Below are 26896 nucleotides of genomic sequence, written 5' to 3'. Positions count from 1 at the left end.
CATAAAACCAATTTTTTTAGAAAATGATTCAGTGTGTACTTTAAGACCTTGGAGTGCCTCACAGTCATCATTGGATATATAATGATTTTTGTACTTTGCTAAGACCAGTGATGGAATTGTGGATGACAGATTTCTTCTGCTATAAGCATCTATGACAGTATTTAAAACAGGTAGAGCTTGAATTAGGCATGAAGTAGTCAGGATGCTTTGGAAAATATTTCTCTTTTCTGGAAAATAGTACAAATCACTCGTCATCCTAGATAGTGATGCAGAAATGCAGAAAAAAGGACAAAAATGAGATGAGGTGAAACACAGGCACTGCATGAAAATGTTTGAGACCACCCAAATGTATCCAGATGGAGTAAGGCTCTCCGGAAAGGCCTTGGCTGATTTTCCATCTCTTCTGGACTGTACTTTCCAGCTGTGTACCAATAGGTCTATAAAGGAGATGCATTTTGAGGTAAAGATGAGCAACAAAATTGATTGAGGTGAGTCTTTCATGGCTGCATTCCTCCTAAGGTCTTTGTGTTTTCGTTGCTCCACTTGTAAGGTGGAAATAGGAGATACCACTTTTCTAGTGTTATTGGGCGGAGAAGGCGATGGCACCCCACTCCAGTACTCTTGCCTGGAAAATCCCATGGACGGAGGAGCCTGGTGGGCTGCAGTCCATGGGGTCCCTAAGAGTCGGACATGACTGAGCGACTTCACTTTCACTTTTCACTTGCATGCATTGGAGAAGGAAATGGCAACCCACTCCAGTGTTTTTGCCTGGAGAATCCCAGGGACAGGGGAGCCTCGTAGCCTGCTGTCTATGGGGTTGCACAGAGTTGGACACGACTGAAGAGACTTAGCAGCAGCAGTGTTATTGGGAGGCCTGTTGGTATCTTACCAATTGTGCAAGTGGATCTAGCAAAGCAGGTGAAAACCTCAAGGAAGACAAAAGAAACAGAAGCAAGCCAGGGCTTACCCTGGCTCCTTCACTGGAGTAAAAATACTCAGCTAAAAAGAAATAGATAGATAGTTTCTGTTTCATTGTCAGCCAGTTAATTCTAATATAATTTGCCTCACAGAATCTTTAAGCAGACAGTGAATATGGACAGAGTTATATGCTTACTGATTACATGTAACCAGTGTTACATGGTTATATGAACCAACTTCCTCCTGGTGGTTGACTGAATGATATCTTTGTAGAGACTTTTCTATAGGAAAGGTGGAAAATGTCTAGGTAATCACTTACCGCTCTTGCAGGGGGGAGAAAACTTTCTAATTAATTTCAGTCATGGTTTTCTTCATTTAGGTCTGATTTTTAATTCCTTGATTTGCTGCTGATCTTTAATATCATCATTTTACTCTTTCTGAACTAAGTGGTTTGAACTGAACTAAAATTTTCAGAAATAATGTTAAAATTTGAAATTCCTTGCTTTTGGTATGAAATGAATGTCTCCACTGAATTTCATTTTATGTAAGTATCACTTTCCTATGTTGTGACTTTTTGGTTTTATATAATAACTGTAATAATGATGCTAATGTTGATGATAATGAAATTCAGTCAGTTCAGTTCAGTCACTCAGTCATATCTGACTCTTTGTGACCCCATGGACTGTATTCTGCCAGGTTCCTCTGTCCATGGATTTCTCCAGGCAAGAATACTGGAGAGGGTAGCCATTTCCTTCTCCAGAGGATCTTCCTGACCCAGACTCATGCTCAGAAAAACTACACTCCAAGCTGTCTCCCTGCCTAACTGCTTCCACATGGACTTTGGAATGGGGCAACCTGACAGGTGATGTTTTTCTAGAGCCCCAAGCAGGAACAGGGTTAGAACCCCCATTCCTCTGACTTTCCCAGATCTACATAACACATTCCAGCCACTTCACTCCTTCCGCTGCTTTTCCTCCTCTCAAATCCCCTGGGATGAGGATGAGGCTGGGATTTCCTCACTCTCTCCTGTGTCACATGTTTTCTTCACTGTGGGGAGAATTCTTCAAGTCTTTCTATGTGGAAGGTGATACAGACATTTACAAATTCTTTCTCAAGACAATGTACTAGTAAGCCTTGCATAAGACCTGCTTTGACTGCCAGATTCTCCTTCTTTCTGTCTCATGCTCACGCTCAGTCATGTCTGACTCTCCGCGACCCCATGGACTGTAGCTCACCAGTCTCCTCTGTCCATGGAATTTTTCAGGCAAGAATACTGGCGTGGGTTGGCATTTCCTACTCCAGGGGATCTTCCATTCCCAGGGATCAAACCCGCGTCTCCTGTGTCTCCTGCATTGGCAGGTGGATTCTTTTATCACTGAGCCACCTGGAAAGCCCTCTTTCTGTCCTAAGGATACTTTTTATTTGAAAGGCAAGAGAAGAACACAGCAATATTTTCCAAAATATTAATCCAGAGTAAGCACGTAGTCAATATAAACTTTATTCTGATCATGATGATGATTAAGTAACTATTAGCACAGTAGTTGCTATTTACATTGCTTTTACCTGGGATGACTTACAGTTTTGGAGACCACACGCTTGGCATAGTGCCTGACACACAAGCTCCACCTCTTACGGCTTTTAGCTCTTCCTGCTTTCTCCTCCATCTCTCTGGACACATAAGCCTTTCTGTTCTTGGACCATGCAGTGATTTTTCTTTCCTTGGGGCTTTTGTGAGTGCTGTTTCTTCGCTCAAAACCCTGTTCTTGTCGTTTTCCCCAGCATCTCCTTATCTTTAGGATCTACCTCAACTGCTACCTGTTGCTAGTTTTCCTGGGTCTTCCCTGGCCACCCTCACCAGAGTGCGCCCTACTTCGACTTAGTGTCTGTTGTACTCTCCTCCTCATTTCCTTTCCTGTATATGTCATATTTTTAAATGTTTACACATTTGTTATCTGTCTCCTTCACTAGAAAGTAAGCTTTGAAATGACGTGGACTGTATCTCTTACTCTGGGTTACAGCCAGAGCTTAGCAGAGGGCCTGGCACATACAAGTATGAAATGTTAGTTGCTCAGTCATGCCCAGCACTTTAAAACCCCATGGACTGTAGCCCTCCAGGCTCCTCTGTCCAAGGAATTCTCCAGGCAAGAATACTAGAGTGGGTTGCCATTCCCTTCTCCAGGGGATCTTCCCAACCTAGGGATTTAACTCAGGTCTCCCACATTGCAGGCAGCTTCTTTACCATTTCAGCCACCAGGGAAGTTCCATACAAAGAGAGAAGTAAATGGTTATTGAATGCGTGAATAGGTGATTGAATAGTAACCAATTTTAGATATAAGGAATCATTATTATTGTTAACACTGGTGACGTGGATGTGCATGAAAGAAGCATGCCTTATAAATACAGAAATAAGATAAATAAGATTTCTGTATTTTTTAATGTGGAATGTCATTGTGACAGTGGGTCCCTCTATCTTTATTATTTTGCTTTATAAGCCTGGTAAGAGGAGGGGGTGGTTAGCACTGCCTTCCAAACAAGATTAGAAATCTTTTGAAGGGAGATGGCATGACTCATATTTCTTGTACATCTTTTAGATGTTTAGTTGCTCAATACATGCATGCCCAAGGCTATATGTGGTGTTAGTGGGAGATGGGTGACAGAGGAAATTACGTGCCCTCATCTTCTGTGTGATTAAACTGGGAAGGCTTCAAAGAGAAGGCAGTGTTCTAGAAATCACATGATTGCTAAAAGGAAAGCCACATATTTATTTTCTGGATGAAGGGTGACTGTCAAATTGTGAGCTGATGAGTCCAGAGTTTCTGTTAGCCATTGATTTCTTAGGCAGAAATGTTCACTTAAACAGAGAGTTTTAGGGTACAAACAAGTGGAGTGTGTGTGTTAGTCACTCAGTTGTGTCCAACTCTTTGTGACCCCATGGACTGTAGCCCACCAGGCTCCTCTGTCCATGGAATTCTCCATGGCAAGAATACTGGAGTGGGTTGCCATTTCCTTCTCCAGGGGATCTTCCCAACCCAGGGATTGAACCTGGGTCTTCTGTATTGCAGGCAGACTCTTTACCGACTGAGCTACAGGGAAAGGGAAGTCGCTCAGTCGTGTCCAACTTCTTGCGACCCCGTGGACTGCAGCCCACTAGGCTCCTCCGTCCATGGGATTTTCCAGGCAAAAGTACTGGAGTGGGGTGCCATCGCCTTCTCTGAGCTACAGGGAAGACCTCCACAAACAAGGGGAAATGACTCATTTAGGGATTTAAATATGTAAGCCTCCACAGAGAAAGATCAGAGGTGGGAATGGAGCAGAAGGATTGTTCCAGAGACCGCTGCTGTGTAACCAATTACCTCAAAACTTAGCTGCTGAAAATAACCGTTTTCTTACACCCACCTGAAGGCTATGGGCCAAGAAGTCAGGGCACAGTGGGGCCAGGTTGGCTCTGTTTCAGCTGTGAAGACTTGAAGGTCCAGGGCCACGGTTTGCTGGCATGTCTGGTGACCAGAATGGCCCCATGGAACCCCTCTGTGTGGGTTTCCTACAGCCTGGCGGTGGCAGGGGTGTCAGGCACCATCCTGGAACTCAGGCCCTCACATACATGCATTCCCATAGAGGAGGCACATGACCTTTCCTGGCTGACCACGGAGACCACACAGCCTCACTTCCCTGTCCTCTCTGGCTCACACAGTCACAAAGCCTACCCAGACTCAAGGGAAGGGGACATAGACCCCACTTATTGATGGGAAGGGTATCTAAAAATTTTGGAACCACGTTTGAAGCTACTCCAAGAATACAGGACTTCCCCGTAGCTCAAATGGTAAAGAATCTGCCTGCAGTGCAGGAGACCAGGGTTTGATCCCTGGGTTGGGAAGATCCTCTGGAAAAGGGTATGGCAGTCCACTCCAGTATTCTTGCCTGGAGAATCCTGTGGACAAAGGAGCCTGGTGGGCTACAGTCCATGGGGTTGCAAAGATTCAGACACAACTGAGCGGTTAACACATACACACATGAATAATCAGGATTTTGTACTTGGGATGAGAAGATAGGCCTGTGACTGTGCTCTGGATCCGAGTTATGTTTGCTGTGCACACACTCTGGTCTTTGATGGCCTCTTGGGTTTAGTTAGAGTTCTTTTTGAGGATCTTCCAAGAGGAAAATTTCCTTCATTAACTCTGACGTGCTCAGGGGCTGTGAACTGGATGACAATTGCTTGAAATCTTGGCGGTTGTGATAAAGCAGGTGGAGGAACTCGTACATATTATACAAGCCCTTGCCACGGAGGGAGCTCATGAGATCCTTCCCAAACACTGACTCTCCTTCTCCACTCTAGCCCATACTGCTTAGCCTCCTCTCTTTCCATCACATCTCTCCCCCAGGCCTTTTTCACTCCTTACTTCCAGTTCCAGCTGGCATCTCATTTTGCCCACTGCTCTTGGTTCTTAGAGTGAGAAGGCCTTAGCAGGCTGAGTTTAGGGTACTTTTTTTAAACCAGCCACTGGGAAGCAGATTGAAATCTCTGAACTCACTTTTACTGCCATTCATTTCAACATAATTTATGAGAAGTAGAAGGAATGGGTATTAGCTAATTGTGCCACGTAGTCCTATTTTCCCAAGAATGCTTATTTTTATTAACACAGCAGATAGAAAGAAAATGAGATTAATCTTCATCAAACAGCCTGCCAAAGTAAAGCTGAGAGTACTAAGCAGCCAGGAATGAAGTAAAGAACTGCAATCACATTATCGCTATTTGGGGATTTTACATTAAGCTCCTACACAATAATCAAATAGTGGAGCACAGTCATCAATTTTGCCCAGAATTTAGGAATGTGGCAGCTATGTTGGGGTGCATTTACAGGAAAATCATGAGCTCAAATGGAATTTGCGGCAGACTATGTATCAATTTACGATCAGGGTAGACAGTATTAGAATCCTAGACTATACCCATTAATCACTGGAGATGTGGCATCTCAAACAGAGAAGAGTTATGACTGATATAAATAGCACATCGAGAGTTTTTGTTTTAGATAGAGAAAACAGTTGAAGGAGCATGGGATAGCACCTTCATTGTGTCCAGTCCCTCTTCTTTTTCCTTTTAGTTTTAAAATTAATTTTCCATGTAAGAGTCCTGTACTTGAAACGTTTAGACATGGACATTTTAAAAGGAAGATACATACATAGACACTTCGGACCCACTGTTGACAGGTGGTAGGAATGGGGTAAATGTGTTTGTTTATTTGATTAATTTGTTTCTTTAGTTTATTAATTTATTTTACTTATGCCTGTGCTGGGTTTTCATTGCTGTGTGCGGGCTTTCTCCAGTTGTGGCGAGCAGGGGCTGTCTGTAGTTGCGATATGCAGGCTTCTCTTGTGGTGGCTTCTCATTGTAGAGCATGGGCTCTAGGGCTCATGGGCTCAGTTGCTCCACAGCCTGTGAGATCTTCCTGGACCAGGGATTGAACCCATGTCACCTGCATTGGCAGGTGAATTCTTAACCACTGGACCACCAGGGAAGCCCTAGGAATGGAGTAAATTTGGATGGGGATGCTTACCAATTATTTTGGCACCAATATTAAATTTCATTTTGTTGGTATTTTGATTCAGGAAGAAATATCTTGATTCTTTTCCTCACTGATGGTAATTGCATTTTTTGGTCATTTGTTAACAATGAAATTATAGAAAAGAAAGTAAAATGTGCAAGATGATCTATTGCATGAAGAGCCACTTCAAGCCCATCTGTTGGAAAGAATAAGGAACCTCAATAGGTGGAGCTGGTGCTGTGAGAAGAAAGTGGGATGTGGTGGAAAGTGCCTAGGCTTTAAAGCCCAATTTGCTTTTGAATTCATATTGTACTACCTGTTTCTTGAGCTAGATACTTAATCAGTAATCTGTAACCTCTATGTTGAGAATAATAATCACTAACTGGTGAGGATGTTCTAGAGATGAGGATGGGGAGAAGACAGGTTAAGCCAGAGGTTAAAAAGGCTATTTCTTCCTTTTTTTGGGACAGTTGGACAATCAAGTTAAATATTCTTCAGTCAGTTCAGTTCAGGTCAGTTGCTCAGTTGTGTCCGACTCTTTGTGACCCCATGAATCACAGCATGCCAGGCCTCCCTGTCCATCACCAACTCCCGGAGTTCACCCAGACTCATGTCCATCGAGTCAGTGATGCCATCCAGCCATCTAGTCCTCTGTCGTCCCCTTCTCCTCCTGCCCCCAATCCCTCCCAGCATCAGAGTCTTTTCCAATGAGTCAACTCTTTGCATGAGGTGGCCAAAGTACTGGAGTTTCAGCTTTAGCATCATTCCTTCCAAAGAAATCCCAGGGCTGATCTCCTTCACAATGGACTGGTTGGATCTCCTTGCAGTCCAAGGGACTCTCAAGAGTCTTCTCCAACACCACAGTTCAAAAGCATGAATTCTTCAGCACTCAGCCTTCTTCACAGTCCAACTCTCATATCCATACATGACTACTGGAAAAACCATAGCTTTGACTAGACGGACCTTTGTTGGAAAAGTAATATCTCTGCTTTTGAATATGCTATCTAGGTTGGTCATAACTGGTTAGCTAAGTTTACTTGAAAGAGCATGAGCTTTGTGTCAGGAGACTTACTGTTCTTCCATCATGTGACCTGGGAAAGAGGGCTTCCTCTTTGACCTCTAGTTTCCTCCTTTGTAAAAAGATGATTCAGAGGTTCCAAAGTCCCTTTACTTTCTCTTGTTCCGATGGTGGTCCAGGTCCTACCTGAAGAAATCCCAGAATTGGAGAGAAGAGGAACATTATAGACAACCTGGTCTCTTTCCAGCATGATCCAGGCCCTCTTGTGGTCATGCTTCTGGGTAGTTAAAGATCTGTCAAGAAACGAAAACATAAAGTGACCGAGCCTTGCTCTGTCCTCCATAGGTCAACTTTCCTGCCATCAGTTCCTCTAGAACTGTATTGTCTTACATGGTTGCCACCAGCTGCATGTGGCTTTGTACAGTACTTAAAATGAACTAAATTTAAAAATCCAGTTCCTCAGCCACTCAACCCCATTTCAAGTGCTTAGTAGCCGTGGGTGGCGAGTGGCTGCTGTACTTGGCTGAGTAGACACAGAAAGAATATTTCTGTCATCACAGAAGGTTCTGTTGGTTCTGGAGCAGAAAGCTCCGCTAGAAGCCCCATGCCCCTGAAATTGCATTCAGCGACCTGCCATCAGAGAGTTTTGATTGTCACTCAGGGAGAGGTAATGCAAGCCCAGGGGAAGTCCTCTAATTTTAATTACGCTCAAGTTAACAAACTCATTGTTCCCAGTAAAAGGATCATTACTCAACATTCATAACTCTCAGCCAGGGACTCAACAGGCTTTCTTTGAACTCCACCCACTCCCTGTGGACTATTTAAGTGAGGAATGAAAGTGGCCCTGTCTTCACATAAATAAGTATGTAGACAGAAAAAAGAGAATGGAATGACAGGGGGTATTTGCACACAAAATATTGCTGTTCAGACTGTAGGAACCAGAAAATCTCTAGAATTTTTTTTTTTTAATATCCATGTGAAATTGCAGACAGATTAAACAGAATGACCAGGTCACAGCAAAATTCTCTGCCATTTATATATTAATATTGTCATTGCAAACCTAAGTGTCTTTGAGTTCCAAGCTAAATAAAAGTTTTATGAAATGGTTTGTCTCATCCAACTTTAAAAAGATAAAACATTTACTGTCAGCCAAGTACTGTGCTCACTGCTTCATGTGCTTTTTCTTATTTGAGTTTCCTGATATTCCCCTAAACCAACCAAGGTCACCCATGAACCTGTGGGGAGAGGGCACTAGGAAGCGGATGAAGGCACAGGCTGTGGGGGAGGGCAGACTGGATTCTAGTCCCACTCTCACCACTTACTAAACTTGGGACTCAGGTGCTTACTAAACTTCTGTTCTCTCTAGTTTACCTGTCTGCAACATGGGGGATACAGACATCTATTTCATATGATTATTGTGAAGGTTGAATCAGAGAACGCCAGGCTTAATGTAATACTTGGCACACAGAGTGTGAATAAAGGGGGCAGGAGTCATCTTTTCAATCCCTATAACAATACACTGTGTACACATTCAACATTCAGCAACAGTTCATGGAATAGATAGATGGATGGGAAACAGAGGCCCCATTTTCCTTCATCTGCAGAACACTTCCTGGAAGGATAGGTGGTCATCTAAGTGGAATGACTTGAGGGAGTCATTTTATTTAACCCCAAATATCTTCCCACTGGCCTTGGCAGCTGTCTTGAAGTTTAAGCTCATCCCATTTATCACTCATCCTATTTAGGCTTCCCTGGTGGCTCAGCGATAAAGAACCCGCCTGCAGTGCAGGTAGCTGAAGGAGACATGGATTCAATATCTGGGTTGCGATGATCCCCTGGAGAAGGGCATGGCAACCCACTCCAGTATTCTTGCCTGGAGAAGCCCATGGACAGAGGAGCCTGGCGGGCTACAGGTCATGGAGTTGCAAAGAGTTGGACATGACTGAAGCGACTTAGCACGTTTCCCATTTGTCTAACAGTCTCTGTTAAAAGCAATGGTCACTTCAGAGCCGGTGTCCATTAAGTTGTGGTGTGCCTTGGTTAGAGGCTTCCATCTAAGGCAGTGCTGTGTATTCGAAAGAGCTCTGGCCTGGGAGTCAGAGGGTCTGGCCTCCAAACCTGGCACCAGTGTTACCTAGCATCTGGCATCACATCCCTGGGCCTCAGGGCCATGGTTTCTTATTGATTAAATGGAGAGTAGATTTCCTGTCAATGGTTTGATTTGTAATTCTATAAGTGTGACAATAAGCTGGTAAGTTTTTGTGGTGAGGCATGAGCAGAGTTCTGGGTTGGTGGGTCTCGGAGGGTGGCACCACAGGGATAGCGCCAGAAGGACAGGGAACAGGGAAAGTGAAAGTCATTCAGTCGTGTCCGACTCTTTGTGACCCCATGGACTCTACAGTCCATGGAATTCTCCAGGCCAGAATACTGGAGTGGGTAGCCTTTCCCTTCTCCAGGGGATCTTCCCAACCCAGGGATTGAACCCAGGTCTCCTACATTGCAGGTGGATTCTTTACCAGCTGAGTCCCCGGGGAAGCCCAAGAATACTGGAGTGGGTAGCCTATCCCTTCTCCAGCACATCTTCCTGACTCAGGAATCAAACCAGGGTCTCCTGCATTGCAGGCATATTCTTTACCAACTGAGCTATCAGGGAAGGAACAGGGAGCAGTTATCAAATATGGTCATGGAGTGCCTGCTTATGAGGGCACTAGGGATACACCAAGAAGGTGAAGAGGGATTAACAGTGATAGTTTTAAGATGATAACTTTGTCTGAGTTCAATCTGATTTGTAAATACCACTTAGGAGTTTGACTAGATGTAGAATATCAACAAAAGATCACCCACCCTGTGGGCCTGGAGTGAAGCCCATTTACTCCTCTAACTGTGATCATCAGCCCTGGGTACTCTTATGCCACGAGGGCTTGTGTATTATATTATGGAGAATTGCTGCAGGACCCAAGGCATGACTGTCAACAGGGTTGCAGCCATAGACTGCCAGGAGGCTGGGCCTGGAGAGACTGGCTTGGCCCGCGGTAGTTAAGGATGAAGCAGCGCTTTGTGGCTGTAGGTGTTCCAGGGAGCAGGAGTGGAGTGATCCGTTTTTGAGTACCTTGCACGTGCCAGGCCCCACAGTGGATGTTTCCATACGTTGTCTCATGTAAACCTCATAGCAGCTCCATGCGGTGGAGATTATTGCCTTTATGACACTAGTGAGAAAAGACTCAGGGGAAAGTTGTAGAACTGAGCTTTGACCATAAGATCTCCAGACAATCAAATCTATACTTTTTCCCCCAAGTTTGGCACACAACCTCCAGGGTGTTCTGTAGATATTACTTGCTTGTTAGAGTTTAGTGTTCTTTGCCTATGGGTATCATGGATGAAATTATTGTTCTCACATTATTGCTATTTCCAGGCTTTTGTGGTACAAAAGACCAGTTACCACTGTGGCCTCCTCAGCGTTCACTAAGGATCTGAAGTCATTATGTAGTTGTATTTTCCAGCTGTCTGGGTTCCAGTGTAGGCTTTTTCCCTTTTTATTTTTTTTTTATACTTGGTTGATGAGGAGTTAGAGTTTTGTGCTTTCCCCTACCACTCTGAGAACTCATGTTTAGATTTTATTGAGACTCATTTCTAGTGTTTTGAAAGGTTAACGAAAACTCTGGCAGTTCTCTGGGTTTCTTATAAGGTGTGGCTGGGGTGAGGGCAGAGTATGTCAGTTTATTGAGCCAGACGTGTCTGCTGATTGAGGCAGACACTACAAACAGGGTCTGTAACAAGCGGCACCTTCCTGGAGGCTGGGCAGCCTGGTGGGGTCTCTGCAGGGTTGGAGTTTCCCAGGAAATGCCTGTTAAGAGGAAGAATTAGCCAGTGCTCACGTTTAGCATATGGATCCCTAGGCTGGGGAGGGAGAGGCTACTGAGAACCCTGCATTGCCCTTGATCGATGCTGAGCAGTACCTTCCCCTGCAACTGATTATCAACACAGGCCTCTGGCTGCCCAGTGGTCTTGATGCAAAAAACATGTAGCCTGTTTTTCATCTTAAGGGAAGGACTGTGTGCTTGCTCCAGGGGCTCTATTATTAAGAGTTTGGTGCTTCAACAATTAAGTAAACTGAAGGAAGATGTTCTTGAAACCCGGTCTTTTTTAGTTTTCTCATGATTTGTCCTTTGTGTCTTTAGATTTTTCATTATGAACTATGTCACACATTCAAGAGTTTGTATCATGTAGCTTAAAGCTTAATAATGAAATAAGCCTCTCTGAATCCACTACTGACTCCTGGAATATAAGCCCTTCCCCTTTTGCATTCTCCTCCTCAGAACCACTTTTTTGGAAATTTGTGTTTATCATGTCCTTGCTTTTCTTGACAGTTTTACTGCATATGATAGTTTTTAAAGTAATTTTCATCTATTTAAAGTACAGCTTTTGTATAATAAAGCCCTGTGAACTCCATAGCAGTTATCCTGTTTACAAAGACTGGTTCTATTTTAAAATAGCATAGAATGCCTTTGTCCCAGATGCTGTGTTGTGATGTTGCCATGAAGAAATTTGTGCATTCAATAGTCTTCACCCCTCTACCCACAATATTACATAACTCTCACTTTTAGTTCCGTGAATGAGTACATTTTACATTAGGATATTACAACAAGGAATTTATATGTCATTAAATACACGGGGTTTGATAAGAATTTACATTTAAGAATAGTGAGAAACTAATAAAAGACTTTTGAACCATATTCTCATCTAGTTCTGCTTTCCCATTCTGCATTCTTCTGTAATGAGTGAGATTCTGAGGAAGTGGTCCCTGCATGATGTAATAATAATAATGATAAAAATATGAGCCTGCTCATTCTTGTGATTTTCCAGGTCCAAAGGTAGGATAAGGCTCACATGCTGAGATGGATTCAGTGGCAGCTCCTAATGTGGCTTGATGCTATTGCTCTGATTTAGCACAAATATTTAGGTCCTATTACATAATGTATCCCTTAGGAATCTTCAAGGCAAGCAATTGAAATGGACTTTGGCTGGCTTAGGGATAAAAGGAATTTCCTAAAAGATATCAGGCATCTGGTAGAGTTGTTGTGACATACCAGGCACCAGACTTAGAGTATGGGTGGGAACTGAGAAGCCAGATTCACAGTCAAAGTCTTACCACAGAACCAGCAGCCTGGTGAGCCATGGCTGCTGCCCTCGGTGAATACGACGTGCTGGCTTGTGTGCCCACTGCTGGTGTTGGCCCTGGGTGCTGCTGCTCAGAGCTGTTGACGCTGCTGGTCTGGCAACTGACTGCTACCCACTCAGCCAGCGGAACAAAGGCTCCCTTTTCGCCGAATCACCAAGCCCATGATTTGAAGCTCCAGGGTGTCTTGTTGCTCATGGCTAGCTCATCACCTGTGCCATAGTTACCAGAGGGGCTAGAAAAGCAAGTATCTGGCTATTCTGACTGCTTTACTGAAGTGGCTTTGTTTCCCAGAGAGACCTAGAGGGCAGGAAATTTACCAAATGTAGGCAGGGGCTCAGATGCTGGGAAGCCACTATTTAGTCACACATCATCATCATCTCATTTTATCCAGAGGCATGGGAAGGATCCCCTGTAGGAGGGAATGACAAACTACTCCAGTATTCTTACGTAGAAAATTCCCTAGACAGAGGAGCCTGATGAGCTACAGTCCATGGGGTCCCAACAGGTCATACATGATTGAGCACACATACACACACACTCACACTCACACACACACACATATTCCTTTGAGCCTTTCATTTTCCCTTTTGCTGACATCTTTTTTATTTTAAAACATTTTTTATTATTCTATATTTCAAGTAGGAAAAAGATAAAGAGTTGACATTTAAAATTATTTTACTTTATGACTTTCTTGAAGTTTCTGTAAGCAACACCCAGATGTTCTGTAAGCAACACCTACCCTCATCCCTTGAGCTCTCACATCCCCACCCCTAGAAGTTGGAAATGGAGGCATGAACCTACTTTCTGAGAGTGTAGCTATAAAATAGGCCTAGACTGGATCAGATGGAAGGAAATGAAAAGTAGTTATTTAAGTGAGATAATAATTGCATAAATTTCACCTCTTCCTCCCTCATTAAGTGCATGTATGCTCAGTCCTGTCCGACTCTGTGCGACCCCATGGACGGTAGCCCGCCAGGCTCCTCCATCCCTGGGATTCTTCAGGCAAGAATCCTGGAATGGGTTGCCATTTCCTATTCCAGGGGATCTTCCCAACCCAGGGATCAAACTTGTGTCTTTTACATCTACCTGCACTGACAGGTGGGTTCTTTACCACTGGCACCACCTGGGAACCCTCCCTCATTAGTGTAAGTAATCAAATCATGGAATTTTAGTGTCCTGAAATTTCCATTTTGGTATCTATGTCTCATTGTAATTTGGAGATAGATACATGGTTAGACACTCAGAGGTAGTGCTTCATGATTACGAACAGGGTGCTAGAGTCAGGCAGGTCCAAGTGCAAATCCTCATTCAGCAATGTGGCCTTGAGTGAGTTCTTTTGTTCACCCATAAAAGGGCACTGATAATCCCTCCCTCTCAGTGTTTGTGTGGGGGTTAAATTAATTCATATAATTTCACTTTCTCTGAAAGTGAAATTGCTTTTGGACAAATGCCCCCTCATGGGATGTGCTCAAGTGAGGTCGGTTGACTTGATCTGGGAGGTGTTATAGAGGGAGTTTCTGCAATGCGGAGTAGGCTTTCAGGGCACCCTTTAGAAGCTGGTTCTTTGGTATAATAGTTCTGTCAAAAACTCAGACAAGGTTTGATCCTCTGAGCTGGGCACCTCCTGCTCTAAACAGCAAACATACCAGCCATTCAGGAAATGGCAACCCAAGTCACCACCTGACTGGAGATGAACTGATTAGGACGTGATGGAAACGGGTTGGTCTGTCCAGATGGAATCAGGTGCATAAATTTGGCAGCCACTTTTACCACTGTCATTGCAACTCTGACCACTTTCCCTGACTCGATTTAGCCAATGCATTGAGTAACTTCCCCAGCAACAGTGACAGAGGTGAGATGCTTCTGTCATTTGCAAAGCAGTCCACAAAAAGAAGGTCTCCCATGTGGGGACTAGTAGCTGACTCTCTTCGTAACTGTGGACTAGGTTTTAGCTCTCACTTGCGCCTTTCAGCTGTGGGTCTTGGGGCAGGAGACAACCTGTGTGACTCTGCATGGTGGTCATGGTGGTAGTGATAAGCAAGCCCAGGGAGTATGATACTGGGAAGGGGCTCAAATAACTTGTGAAAGAGGCAGCCAAGTAGAGTAGAAGAATGCTGAAGCAGAAGGTGAAAAGGTTTCATTTGCTTGTGTTTTATTTCCTTCTTAATCTTGATACCATATATGAACAGGACACAAAATGGATCATGTACTGTGTTCTGGGCTTCCCTGGTGGCTCAGATGGTATAGAATCTGCCTGCAATGCAGGAGACCTGGGTTTGATCCCTGGGTTGGGAAGATCCCCTGGAGAAGTGAACAGTTACCCACTCCAGTATTCTGGCCTGGAGAATTCCATGGACAGAGGAGCCTGGCAGGCTACAGTCCAGGGGGTCGCAAAGAGTTGGACACGACTGAGCAATCTTCACTTTCAGTTTTCACTGTGCTTTGTAGACATGAAGAAAAAGAAAAGGCACACTCTTTGCTCTTGAGATGTTTGCAGTCTGACTCAGCAGTTCCACCCCCCTACCCCCCATCCTTTATACCTCAGTACTTATTACATTTACTTCTAGTTCTTCCTCTTTAAATTGAGAAAGCAGAGTCAAAACCAGACACCGTGATAATGGAATTTTATGTTGTGATCTTTGATTATACTTCTCTTTCAAGCCTCAATATTTCACGTTGTGAATAATAATGTTCTTTGTAGGAAAAATCCTTAATTTGAAATGTTGCAGATGGCCTTTTATCAGGAGGTAGGGACTGTCAAAATAAATAGATCTAATTATGAACCATTGTTGTGGAATGGACCGTCTTAAAGAAAAGAAGCCAAGATTCCCCAAATTAAAAAAGACCTTACATTTTAAAAGTACCTTAGAATAATCACCTGTCTGTGGTTGATTGGCTTTCAACAAGTTATTCAGCTGATGAAGGCAGTCTGCTTTCTACTGGTACAGCTATTCTCAGAACTAAGGTTGGGGAACTTGCTGGGACCTCACCATCGTCTCTTTACTTTAACAGGATTTGGTTTAGGAGAATCCTACTGCACTAGTACTTTGAAATGGAACACAAGTAAAAGTCTTGGGATTGAGCCGTTTGTAAAAATGTCTGGGTTCTTATGGGTCATTTTGGGAGCATTTTGTTGTTCAGTCACCAAGTCATCTCTGACTCTGAGACCCTGTGGACTACAGCATGCTAGGCTTCCCTGCCCCTTACCGTCTCCAGTCTCCCCTATCCTTCACTATCTCCTGGAGTTTGCCCAAGTTCACGTCCATTGAATCGATGATGCCATCCAACCATCTCATCCTCTGTCATGCTCTTATTCTGCCTTCAAACTTTCCCAGTATCAGGGTCTTTTCCAAAGAGTAAGCTGTTTGCATCTGGTGGCCAAAGTACTGGAGCTTCAGCTTCAGCATCAGCCCTTCCAAAGAGTGTTCAAGGTTGATTTCCTTTAAGATTGACTGGTTTGATGTCCTTGCTTTGCATGGGACGCTCAAGAGTCAACCCTGGGTTTTGGGTTCCCCCTGAGGATAAGAATGTGAGAGAGTTGATACTTTTCAGCAGGAGTTCCTTGGTTTGGTGAACTGGTTTTGCTTTTGACAAAATATTTGACTCAAAGCAGATCATAGAATCCCCCAGATCCGTGGATATTCATGCACCCTGCCAAAGTCAAGACCTTGCTGCTGCTCCGTCCTCAAAGAAAGAACTTAAACATTTGTAAATAGACAATTTAGGAACTGTGACCTTGTAACTAGTGACTGGAAGTATTTACTTCATTTGTAGTTAGAGGTTACTTGAGTTTGCCAAGGAAAGTTTAGAGGATACCAGATTTGAATTGATATAAAGATGACAGAATAAAAATCTAGATGATGAAAATTATCTTATCTTTTATTCAATTTTGCTCCTAAAACTGCAATAAATAAGAGATTATATTAGTTGAAAATATACATAAATTTAGAAAATTCAGACATATCTGTAGATAATAACCCTCTCAGGGAAACATTTAATGAATTTTCTTTTTAAACATATGAATTAGTTCCCTAATAGAGTTAAATTAATATTTTACTGTGAAGCTTTTTTTCACTACCAGAATCTGTGGTAAATTTGTAAAGAAAAATGGACTAGCCATTTATTACTACAAGAGCTTATTGGTTGCTTTGGCCATCTGAGTATTTAGTGAGTGACTAAAGTGGAAACGGCTTCCCAGGTAGCGCTAGTGGTAAAGAATCCACCTGCCAAAGCAGGTTAGATGTAACAGATGCAGGTTCTATCCCTGGGTCAGGAAGATCCCCTGGAGGAGGGCACAGCGACCCACTCCAGTATTCTTGCCTGGAGAATCCAATGGACGGAGGAGCCTGGCAGGCCTCAGTCCATCAGGTCACAGAGAGTTGGACATGATTGAAGTGACTTAGCATACAAAGTGGAAGCAATTTGAAATACTACCCTTACCGTATTCGATTTGGGTACATCCAGAGATATTTGCTGTGTTTGGCAAAAATAATTATTCTGAAACAATTGTTGAGCTGAAATTTTCTGTTGCCAGCAAAAATTCACATTGCCAAGTCCTCTTTGCCTTTATCTTCTAAATCCAAGAGTATTTCAAGGGAAATTCAATACAAACATGTCATATACCTTCAACTTCTTGATCCAATTAGCAGTTCTTTCTAGTTGCAGTGGGTTATCCATGGGGTCTTTTTAAAAAAATCTTACAGCTTGAAGGGGAGAATAAATGGAACTGATCCCCCCTAAGTACTGAGGACAGATGTGCATTGCTCAAAGACTCTCAGCTTAGAAAAGACTTTCTCCCCTCTTGGCAAATCAGGCAGCATGGAATCATCAATGGCCCAGCTCCCATGGTATTTTTATGAAGTTGTTTCAATGTGTGAAACATCCACCCCGTGGAGGTTTAAGTTGGTTGTAGCTTGAGCCCCACAAAAGTAGGTTCTGGGATTTATATAAGCCCTTGATTTATTGGAACACATCTAATGGTGTGAAATTCATTGACTCCTGTGATATGAGCTTGCATCTGGGCAAGACCCACCAGAGGCCAGGAAGTTCACAGTCAGATTTTTGTCCCTGAGAACATTTATCAGCTTCTATGAAATCCTCACCTGGCTCCATAAAAGCAATAGTTGCAACTACCTTAGGGGAAGTACCCAGTTAAATATGTTTCAGGTTGGCAATTCTTTTCTGTGAATATGAAGTTCAGAGTCTTCCCTGTAGTATCCTTCTAAGGTGAAATTGAAGAAGGAATCATGAGAGTTGTACTTGGAAACACAATTGGGAAGCTGGTGCTCCCCATTTAAAGAAGTGGCTTAAAACTTCTTTCAGTGACTTTCTAGGGGACAGGCAAAGTCATTTCCCCTTGATGTTGGGAAGCTGTAGGTGGGGTTAATTTCTTGATCAGTCACTCAGTCCTGTCTCACTCTTGGTGACCCCATGGATGGCAGTGTACCAGGCTTCCCTGTCCTTCACCATCTCCCAGACTTTGCTCAAACTCATGTCCATGGAGTCGGTGATGCCATCCAACCATCTCATCCTCTGTTTTCCCCTTCTCCTCCTGCCTTCAATCTTTCCCAGCATCAGGGTCTTTTCTAATGAGTCAGCTATTCCCATCAGGTGGCCAAAGTATTGGAGTTTCAGCTTCAGCATCAATCCTTCCAATGAATATTCAGGATTGATTTCTTTAGAACTGACTGGTTTGATCTCTTTGCAGTTCAAAGGACTCTCAAGAGTCTTCTCCAACACCACAGTTCAAAAGCATCAATTCTTGGATGTTCAGCCTTCTTTATGGTCTAATTTTCACATCTTTACATGACGACTGGAAAAACCATAGCTTTGACTAGATGGACATTTGCAGCAAACTAATGTCTCTGCTTTTTAATATGCTCTTTGGGTTTGTCATAGCTTTTCTTCCAAGGAGCAAGCGTCTTTTACTTTCATGGCTTCAGTCACCATCTGCAGAAGATTTTGGAGCCCAAGAAAATGAAGTCTGTCACTGTTTCCCCATCTATTTGCCATGAAGTGATGGGACTGGATGCCATGCTCTTCATGTTTTGAATGTTGAGTTTTAAGCTAACTTTTTCACTCTCCTCTTTCACTTTCATCAAGAGGCTCTTTAGTTCCTCTTCACTTTCTGCCATAAAGGTGGTGTCATCTGCATATCTAAGGTTATTGATATTTTCCCCAGCAATCTTGATTCTGGCTTGTGCTTCATCTAATCCAGCATTTTGCATAATGTACTCTGCATACAGGTTAAATAAGCAGGGTGACAATATACAGCCTTGACGTACTCCTTTCCCAATTTGGAGACAGTCTGTTGTTTCATGTCTGGTTCTAACTGTTGCTTCCTGACCTGCATACAGGTTTCTCAGGAGGCAGGTCGAGTGGTCTGGTATTCCCATTTCTTGAAGAATTTTCCATAGTATTTTTGTGACCCACACAGTCTAAGGCTTTAGCATAGTCAATGAAGCAGAAGTAGATGTTTTTCTGGAATTCTCTTGCTTTTTCTATGATCTAGTGGATGTTGGTAATTTGATCTCTGGTTCCTCTACCTTTTCTAAATCTAGCTTGAATATCTGAAATTTCTTGGTTCACATACTGTTGAAGCCTAGCTTGGAGAATTTTGAGCATGTCTTTGCTAGTGTGTGAAATGAGTGCAATTGTGCAGTAGTTTGAACATTCTTTGACATTGTCCTTCTTTGGGATTGGAATGAAAACTGACCTTTTCCAGTCCTGTGGCCACTGCTGAGTTTACCAAATTTGCTGGCATATCGAGTGCAGGAGTTTCACAGCGTCATCTTTTAGGATTTGGAATAGCTCAGCTGGAATTCCATCACCTCCACTAGCTTTGTTCATAGTGATGCTTCCTAAGGCCCACTTGACTTCACACTGCAGGATGTCTGGCTCTAGGTGAGTGATCACACCATCGTGGTTATCTGTGTCATTAAGCTCTTTTTTGTATAGTTCTTTTGTGTATTATTACCACCTCTTCTTTTTTTTTTTTTTAATAGTTTAATGTATTTTAATAGCAAACTTACAGGAACAGCACAGAAGTCAGGCAACATTAAAAACATGTACTTGCACGTAGGACAACTCACTTAGCAAAGTATGAGTGGACAGAATCTACTGTATGAGAAAAATGCTGCAAACACCGTTTAGTTGCAGTCAATAAGAAATTTACTTGTTTTTAAAAAATCCAAATGCTGGCATTTTCCAGAAAAATTTAACAGGTTTATTTATAATCGTTATAAAATTGAACTGCTGAAAAACTTGTTCACTGAAACATTTTGACTTGCATTAATGCTTTATGTCCCTGCATTTATATTAAAAATTCACACACAAATGAAAATGGAAGAACTGCCAATACTGGGTTTCTGTCCCCTATTTTTCCACATGCAATCATATACTTAGGTACCTTTTGACCCCATGGGGGGAAAATATCTAACATTCAGAACTACCAATAACAGGAAAAAGAGATTTTTTTTTTAAAGGATGAAATGTTCCCATCATAGTCAATTTGTAAGCATGTTCTCCACGTATGCAGCATGCTAGCTAGATGTCTGTTGGCTTAATTGTTACATGTTTGGCATGGATAGCACACAGGTTGGTGGGTGTCTTCAAAAAGCCAACCAGATAGGCCTCACTTGCCTCCTGCAAAGCACCAGTAGCTGCACTCTGGAAGCGCAGATCTGTTTTGAAGTCCTGAGCAATTTCTTGCACCGGACGCTGGAAGGAAGTTTGAGAATCAGTTCAGTGGACTTCGGATAACGTCTGCTTTCACAGAGTGCCACAGTACCAGGCCTGTAATGATGAGGTTTCTTCACCCCTCCAGTAGAAGGTGCACTCTTGCCAGTGGCTTTTGTAGCGAGTTGCTTCTTTGGGGCTTTATCACCAGTTGATTTGCTGGCAGTCTGCTTTGTATGTACCATGGTATGGAGACCTCCTTACTTACCTGGCTTCTCCTTCTGCTGGAGCTTGGTGAGCTAGAGGTGGCCACCTTGCCACCTCTTCTTAATATCTTCTGCTTCTGTTAGGTCCATGCCATTTCTGTCCTTTATTATACCCAAATTTGAATGAAATATTCCCTTGGTATCTCTGATTTTCTTGAAGAGATCTCTAGTCTTGCCCATTCTATTGTTTTCCCCTATTTCTTTGCATTGTTCACTTAGGAAGGGTTTCTTACCTCTCCTTGAAATTGTTTGGAATGCTGCATTCAGCTGGGTATATGTTTCCTTTTGTCCTTTGCCTTTTACTTCTCCTTTTCTCAGTTATTTGTAAGGCCTCCTCAGATAAGCATTTTGCCTTTTTTCATTTCTTTGTTTGGGGGATGGTTTTGATAACCGCCTCCTGTACAATATTATAAACCTCCGTCCATAGTTCTTTAGGCATTCTGTCTATCAGATCTAATCCCTTGAATCTGTTTGTCACTGCCACTGTATAATTGTAAGTGATTTGATTTAGGTTATACATGAGTCTGAGTGAACTCCGGAAGTTGGTGATGGACAGGGAGGCCTGGCATGCTGCAATTCATGGGGTCGCAAAGAGTTGGACACGACTGAGTGACTGAACTGAACTGATACCTGAATGGTCTAGTGGTTTCCCCTACTTTCTTCAATTTAAGTCTGAATTTGGCAATAAGGAGTTCATGATCTGAGCCACAGTCAGCTCCCAGTCATGTTTTTGCTGACTGTATAGAGTTTCTCCATCTTCACCTGCAAAGAATATAATCAATCTGATTTTGATATTGACAATCTGGTGGTATCATGTGTAAAGTCATCTCTTGTCCTGTTGGAAGAGGGTGTTTGCTATGACCAGTGCATCCTCTTAGCAAAACTCTGTTAGCCTTTGCCCTGCTTCAGTTTGTACTCAGAACCTTCAAATAGGAAAAACCAAATTCTTGTTCACATTTGGATTGTCTGTGCAATATTGTCATCATAATCCAGGAAGAGGTAATGTAGGACTTGTACTGTGAGTATCACTGTCTATTTCCTTTCTGATTTGTCCAAAGTATGTAAGTGATAATTCATATCATTCCTTTCAGGGAGCAAAACAATCAAAACCACCATCAGTACAGACTCAGGGTATCCTTGGTGCTAGAGGTGTCTATCATAATAATGATCCCTTACATCGAGTGGAGTTTGACATTTATAGAGCTTTTATAAACATTACCACATTTCATCTTCATAATAGCCCTGTCAGGAGGTTTTGTTATTTCCATTTTTCTGTTGAGAAAAGGGAATCTCAGTGATAGTAACTGAGTTGGTCAGTTTCAGAAAGGATCTTCAGTGAATGTCTTCCGCCTCTAAGTCTTGGGAAGTTTGTACTGTACCTCAATAAGGATTTATGACAGGAGCAAATGTAAGGGCTCAGTGTGGATCTGGATAAGAAACATCACAGCTATGAAAGTGATGGGAGAGGTCTTGTCATTTCTTAGATTATTCCAGAGAATGATGTGATGAGAAGAGAGAATGGCCATCAAAGAGTTCCCCATCCTCATCTCAGAGGTCTAGGAATATGTTTAGTTGCTGGACAAAGGGAAATTAATGTGGTAGATGGATTTAAGGTTGCTAACCAGATGAACTTAAAATACGGAAATTGTTTTGGATTATCTGCATGGGTCTCACATAAGGAGGGAGGCAGAAAAAGAGAGTCAGAGGAAGATGTAACCAAGGAAGAAGGGCCAGAGCCGGGTGACATTGCCAGCTCTGAAAATGCAGGAAGGGGCCACACACCTTCCTGGGGTTGGGGATGACCTAGAGAATCTGAAAAATACATGGAAACAAATCTTGCCCTAAAACTTCCTGAAAGGGACAGAGCCAGGCCACACCTTATATTAGCCCACTGAGTCCCGTGTTGGACATCTGACCTACGAAACCGTAAGACAATGATGTTTTGCTGCCTTGTGCCACAAAGTTTGTGGTAATTTGTTACGGCAGGAATAGAAAAGTAAGCCAGTTGGAAGGCTGTTAGAGCCAGATCGGTAACTCTTTTCAAAGCAGGCAGTGCAACTAGGAACCTGTGTTATCACCATGTGAGGACAGTTACAGGTTGGATCGATAGTTCATTCAATTATTTATTAATAAATATGTCTGGCACATCTACTTGATGCCAGGTACTATTCCAGCAGCAGCAATAAACAAGACATAAAAAAAATCCTGTGTTCATGAAGGTATCATTGTATTATAGAAGGGGAGACAGGCAGTAAATAAGTAAAATACATCATATACTCTATAGTGAGAAGAAAATTATAAGGAGAGGATGAGAGGAAGTGGTGTGTGTACAGTGGTTTGCAAATTTTAGATGGGGCTTCCAAGGGCAGGTTCACTAAGAAAGTGAAATATAAATAAAGACCTGAAGAGGAAGAGGAGACAAGCCACAGAACTTTCTGGAGAAGAGAGACTGGAACAAAGAAAATGATTGCAAAGGCTCTGAAGACAGGAGGGGTCCTGACATGCTGATGGATCAGAGAGAGTGGGTTGGTGAAAGTGTGGGTAAAACTTCTGCTGTTTCATCCAGCGTCTCCTTAACAGTGGGTTTACAAGCTGCTTGCTTTTGCATGGGGTAGGAGCGTGTTGGTTTTACATATCAGTTTATTCAAAAGCAAACGTTGTTTTAAAAATAAGATGAATATTGAATTGGTTTATAAATGAGACTGTTAATTAAACCCCAGGTGCTGCACATAATTTCACATTCCGTGACCAATAAAAGTTGCTGGAGAATGGAAAAAAAAAAAAAAAAGACTAATAAAAGACTTCTGGAGTGCTTGGTTGATTTGAATAGTGGCTTATAGCCTCATCAAGCCTGGAGTTGGAACTTTTTCTCCTCAGCTGGTGGCCCTTTTTTATCACCTCTACTGCAGAGCGAAAGCAGACCATTTCCAAAAGTTTGCCTGAGGCAGCCTAAAGCAGATAGTATCAGAGAATTTTTCAGTGCTGATAACCAATTTTATGGATCAGTCATTTGACTTAATGAAGAGAATGGGGGAAAGTGATGCAAGAAATGTAAGTACCGGTTGGCATTTCCTTGAAAATCTTAATAACTCTTGCTTTTCAAAGAGTTATGTGGTTGGGTAGTGCCTGTAAACAGGCTGACTTGGGAATGCTTTCAACCCAGTCAATGGTTCACGGAGTTATGCTGGGAAAGGCCAGTCTCTTTTTTTTTCTCATCACATTGCTTGTATCTAATAGAAATCTCTCAGAGGAACTTTTATCCCTCTGTCTAGAGACAGAATCCACAGTTGTCATCCCCCTAAAGCCATTGGGTAGCATTTCTTTAAAGGAATAGGCTAGACAGAGTACTTCGAGTGATCCTTGCAATGGAGGGGTGAGCACCTGCAGCTAAGAAGGAGCCAAGGGTGACCAGAGAGGAGCAGATCAACTGGGGTAGTAGGTTGCATTGCCTACAGACTCATCCTGGCAAGAGGGACATGTAAGAAGTGTCAGAGCTTGGTCTCTCACACAGCAAAGATCTGTGGTGGAGCAAACTTCAGGAAGAGAAAAGATGACCCTAGACATATGTGGCAGTCTAAAATCATGGCCTCAAAATTCTTTGGTGCTCTTCCTGTCAAGAAGTAAGGTCTACACGTCCTCCCCGTGAACCTTCTCATGATGGCTTGACCAATAGGCTGGAGCAGAGGGACACTGTGTCTGACTGAGTACAGGCCTTAAGAAGTGGTATAGTTTCTGCTTACAGTCTATTGAGGCAGTTGCCAGGCTGTGGGGAAGCTAAGCCTCCCCCATGCAGGCCCACGTGGAGAGGAACCAGTAGCCAGCAGATCCCCCAGTGCCGGTTGGGTCACCCCAGTTGGCATTTCATGGAACGGAGGGCTGTGCCTGCTGAGCCCTGCTCAGATTGGGAGAAAATGAAATACATATTGTTATTTTAACCTACTTACTTCTGGGGTAGCTTGTTGTATGTGTAAAATTGCAACAAGGCACATTTTAGGAGATGGGACAGAGAAATGTCAGGTCTCATATAGGATTGTTTTGCTATTTCAAATATATTTAATACGAAGCATATGATTAAAATCATTGTTAGCCATTCTGGAATTATTGATTCTTTCCTCATAAAAATGCACATATATCAACCATTTGGGTACAGTTTCAGGAGTCTCAGGCCCTCCTGTGTTTTTCCACAGGCATATAGACCTCAGCTAGAGCATCTCTCCACCGCTGTTTGTTATAAAGTGGAATTTGGCATAAGCATAGGGGAGGATGAGGGAAAGGACACCGAACTTTGTTATTAGGCTTGTGCTTTGTTCTGGCCCTTTCACTGACTTGCTCCTTATTGGAGGATAAAGTGCAAAACCTCTGTACTGCAATTTCTTGGATGGTAAATTGTTGGTTCAAGTCATTCATTTCTTCAAAGGAATGCTGAGATGGAGGAAAAAAAAAAAAAAAAAGGAAGTGAATGCTTAGAAAAGTTGTAATTTGCCCCTCAGAGGTACTTAAGGAGTATTGAGTTAATTGCTAGCTTCTGTTATCCATTGGGGATTGCTTGATTGGGTAGCCCAAACCTTTAAGGGCAAGATATTGGTCATAAAACAACTCTGAGACATGGACACCAGGCAAAGAAAATCAAGGAGTATAGGAATGAAAAGGGGAATTAAGTACAGCATGACCTTTCACTCTGTTCTCCTTGGTTCTGTAGTTATTGGAGAGAAACTAGGAGAAACAGTAGGCTGCAAAAATTGGTATCAGTTTACACCAAAGCAAAACTCTGCTCACCAACACAAGGACTTGGAAGCAGTATACACAGAGATCTCACAAAATATAAAAACACAGAAACTGCCTTCAGCACTGGCGTCATTGTGTAGAAAGTCTATTTACATTGGTTCTTGTGAGGTCAGCAAAACATTTTGAATAGCAACTCTTTGGCTGCCTACACTGAATCTGGAAATATGAAATAAAATATAAACAGCTGACCTGACTTCTGAGCAGGGTGTTCCAAAATTTCTTCTTTGCTTTCTCCTGCAACAGATTGCATTGTTACTTTATGTGTAGATTTCTGTCACCTCAGATGAAAGGATCCTGACGTTGGTTAGGGTAAAACCCAAAACACAGGTGATGGAAGGGAACACCCAATGTTATAGCCTCCAACAAGGAAGATCCACTGTGGTTGTTTTCCTTTCCATTGTGTAACCATAAGGATGGGGAGGGGCAGGGGGAGAAAAGCTGAAATCACGTCTATATGGATGGAAGGCAATTTAGTTTCCATCAGACGTGGTGGCATTGATCAGTGAATAGCAAAATCTTGAACAACAGTTGCCCAGTACAAACTGTGTCACAGGATCCAGTTCAAAGATATCTGCAGTTTGTTTAGTTTTCACGTCAATGCAGGCAGAGTCAATTTGGGCTGAACGAAAATGACCTTTGGAAATAGTTTATCACCTCTTCTTTTAGCAACTAATATGTTAAAAAAACCCTACCCCAAAATATGAATTTAATCCTTATTCAGGCCAGTGAAAGTTGAGGGGAAGACTACCCCTACCCCACACTACATTGGTTTTCTGCCCATCAGCATTGAAGGGGGCAGAAGTCTTCTGCAGGGACAGTTCAGCTGGGGCACAGAGGCAGGTGACCTTGAGGGGCCAGTAAAGTAGGTCTTAGGAGGTGATTATATCACTTATTTCTTCCTTCTGTGTGTGTGCATGCTAAATTGCTTCAGTCATGTCCAACTCTGTGCTACCCTATGGACTGCAGCATGTTAGGCTCCTCTGTCTATGGGATTCTCCAGGCAAGAATACTGGAGCGGGTTGCCATGCCCTCCTCTAGGGGATCTTCCTGACTCAGGGATTGAACCCACATCTTTTACATCTACCTGTATTGGCAGGTGGGTTCTTTACCACCAGTTCCACCTGGGAAGCCCTTCTTCCTTCTAGGGGTATCTAACTATAAAGATAGGCTCAGTGTAAAGCCCACTTACAGTCAGACACTTGAAAGTGCCTGAGTGTGAAAAGTTGAAATGTGCTCACAAAATACCCATGAGTGAACACGTAGAAGATTTTTTCTCAGGGGTTCCCTGTCAGAGTCTCTTAAGCACCCAGTTTCCCTTGAAGGAAACCAGTGCCAATAAAGAGACACTTAAAGAAGCTGAGGCAGAGTAAACCATATTGATTTGTAGCCCATATATAAGGAAAAGTTAGAAGGTGATTGCTTCTTGGCAGGAAAGCTATGACAGACCTAGGCAGTATGTTAAGAAGCAAGGACGTTACCTTGCTGATAAAAGTCTGTATGGTCAAGGCTATGG

The 26896-nt window shown here is 42.9% G+C and overlaps 1 protein-coding gene and 1 pseudogene across 10 annotated transcripts in view; one reads left to right on the top strand and one right to left on the bottom strand.

Moving 5' to 3' along the window:
* PDE4D (phosphodiesterase 4D) overlaps nt 1-26896 on the top strand; it is a 1650639-nt gene that overhangs the window by 139621 nt on the left and 1484122 nt on the right. The gene's annotated exons all lie outside the window — the stretch shown is intronic.
* LOC147350411 (histone H3.3C-like) lies at nt 20090-20577 on the bottom strand (annotated as a pseudogene).

This window comes from Bos grunniens, chromosome 20 (genome assembly GCF_055505025.1).
Source record: "Bos grunniens cultivar Pamir isolate PY7600 chromosome 20, Bosgru_T2T1.0, whole genome shotgun sequence".
In the NCBI taxonomy this organism is placed as follows: Eukaryota; Metazoa; Chordata; class Mammalia; order Artiodactyla; family Bovidae; genus Bos; species Bos grunniens.
The sequence above is the reverse complement of the archived record's forward strand: the minus strand, read 5'-3'. Positions and strand labels throughout refer to the sequence as shown.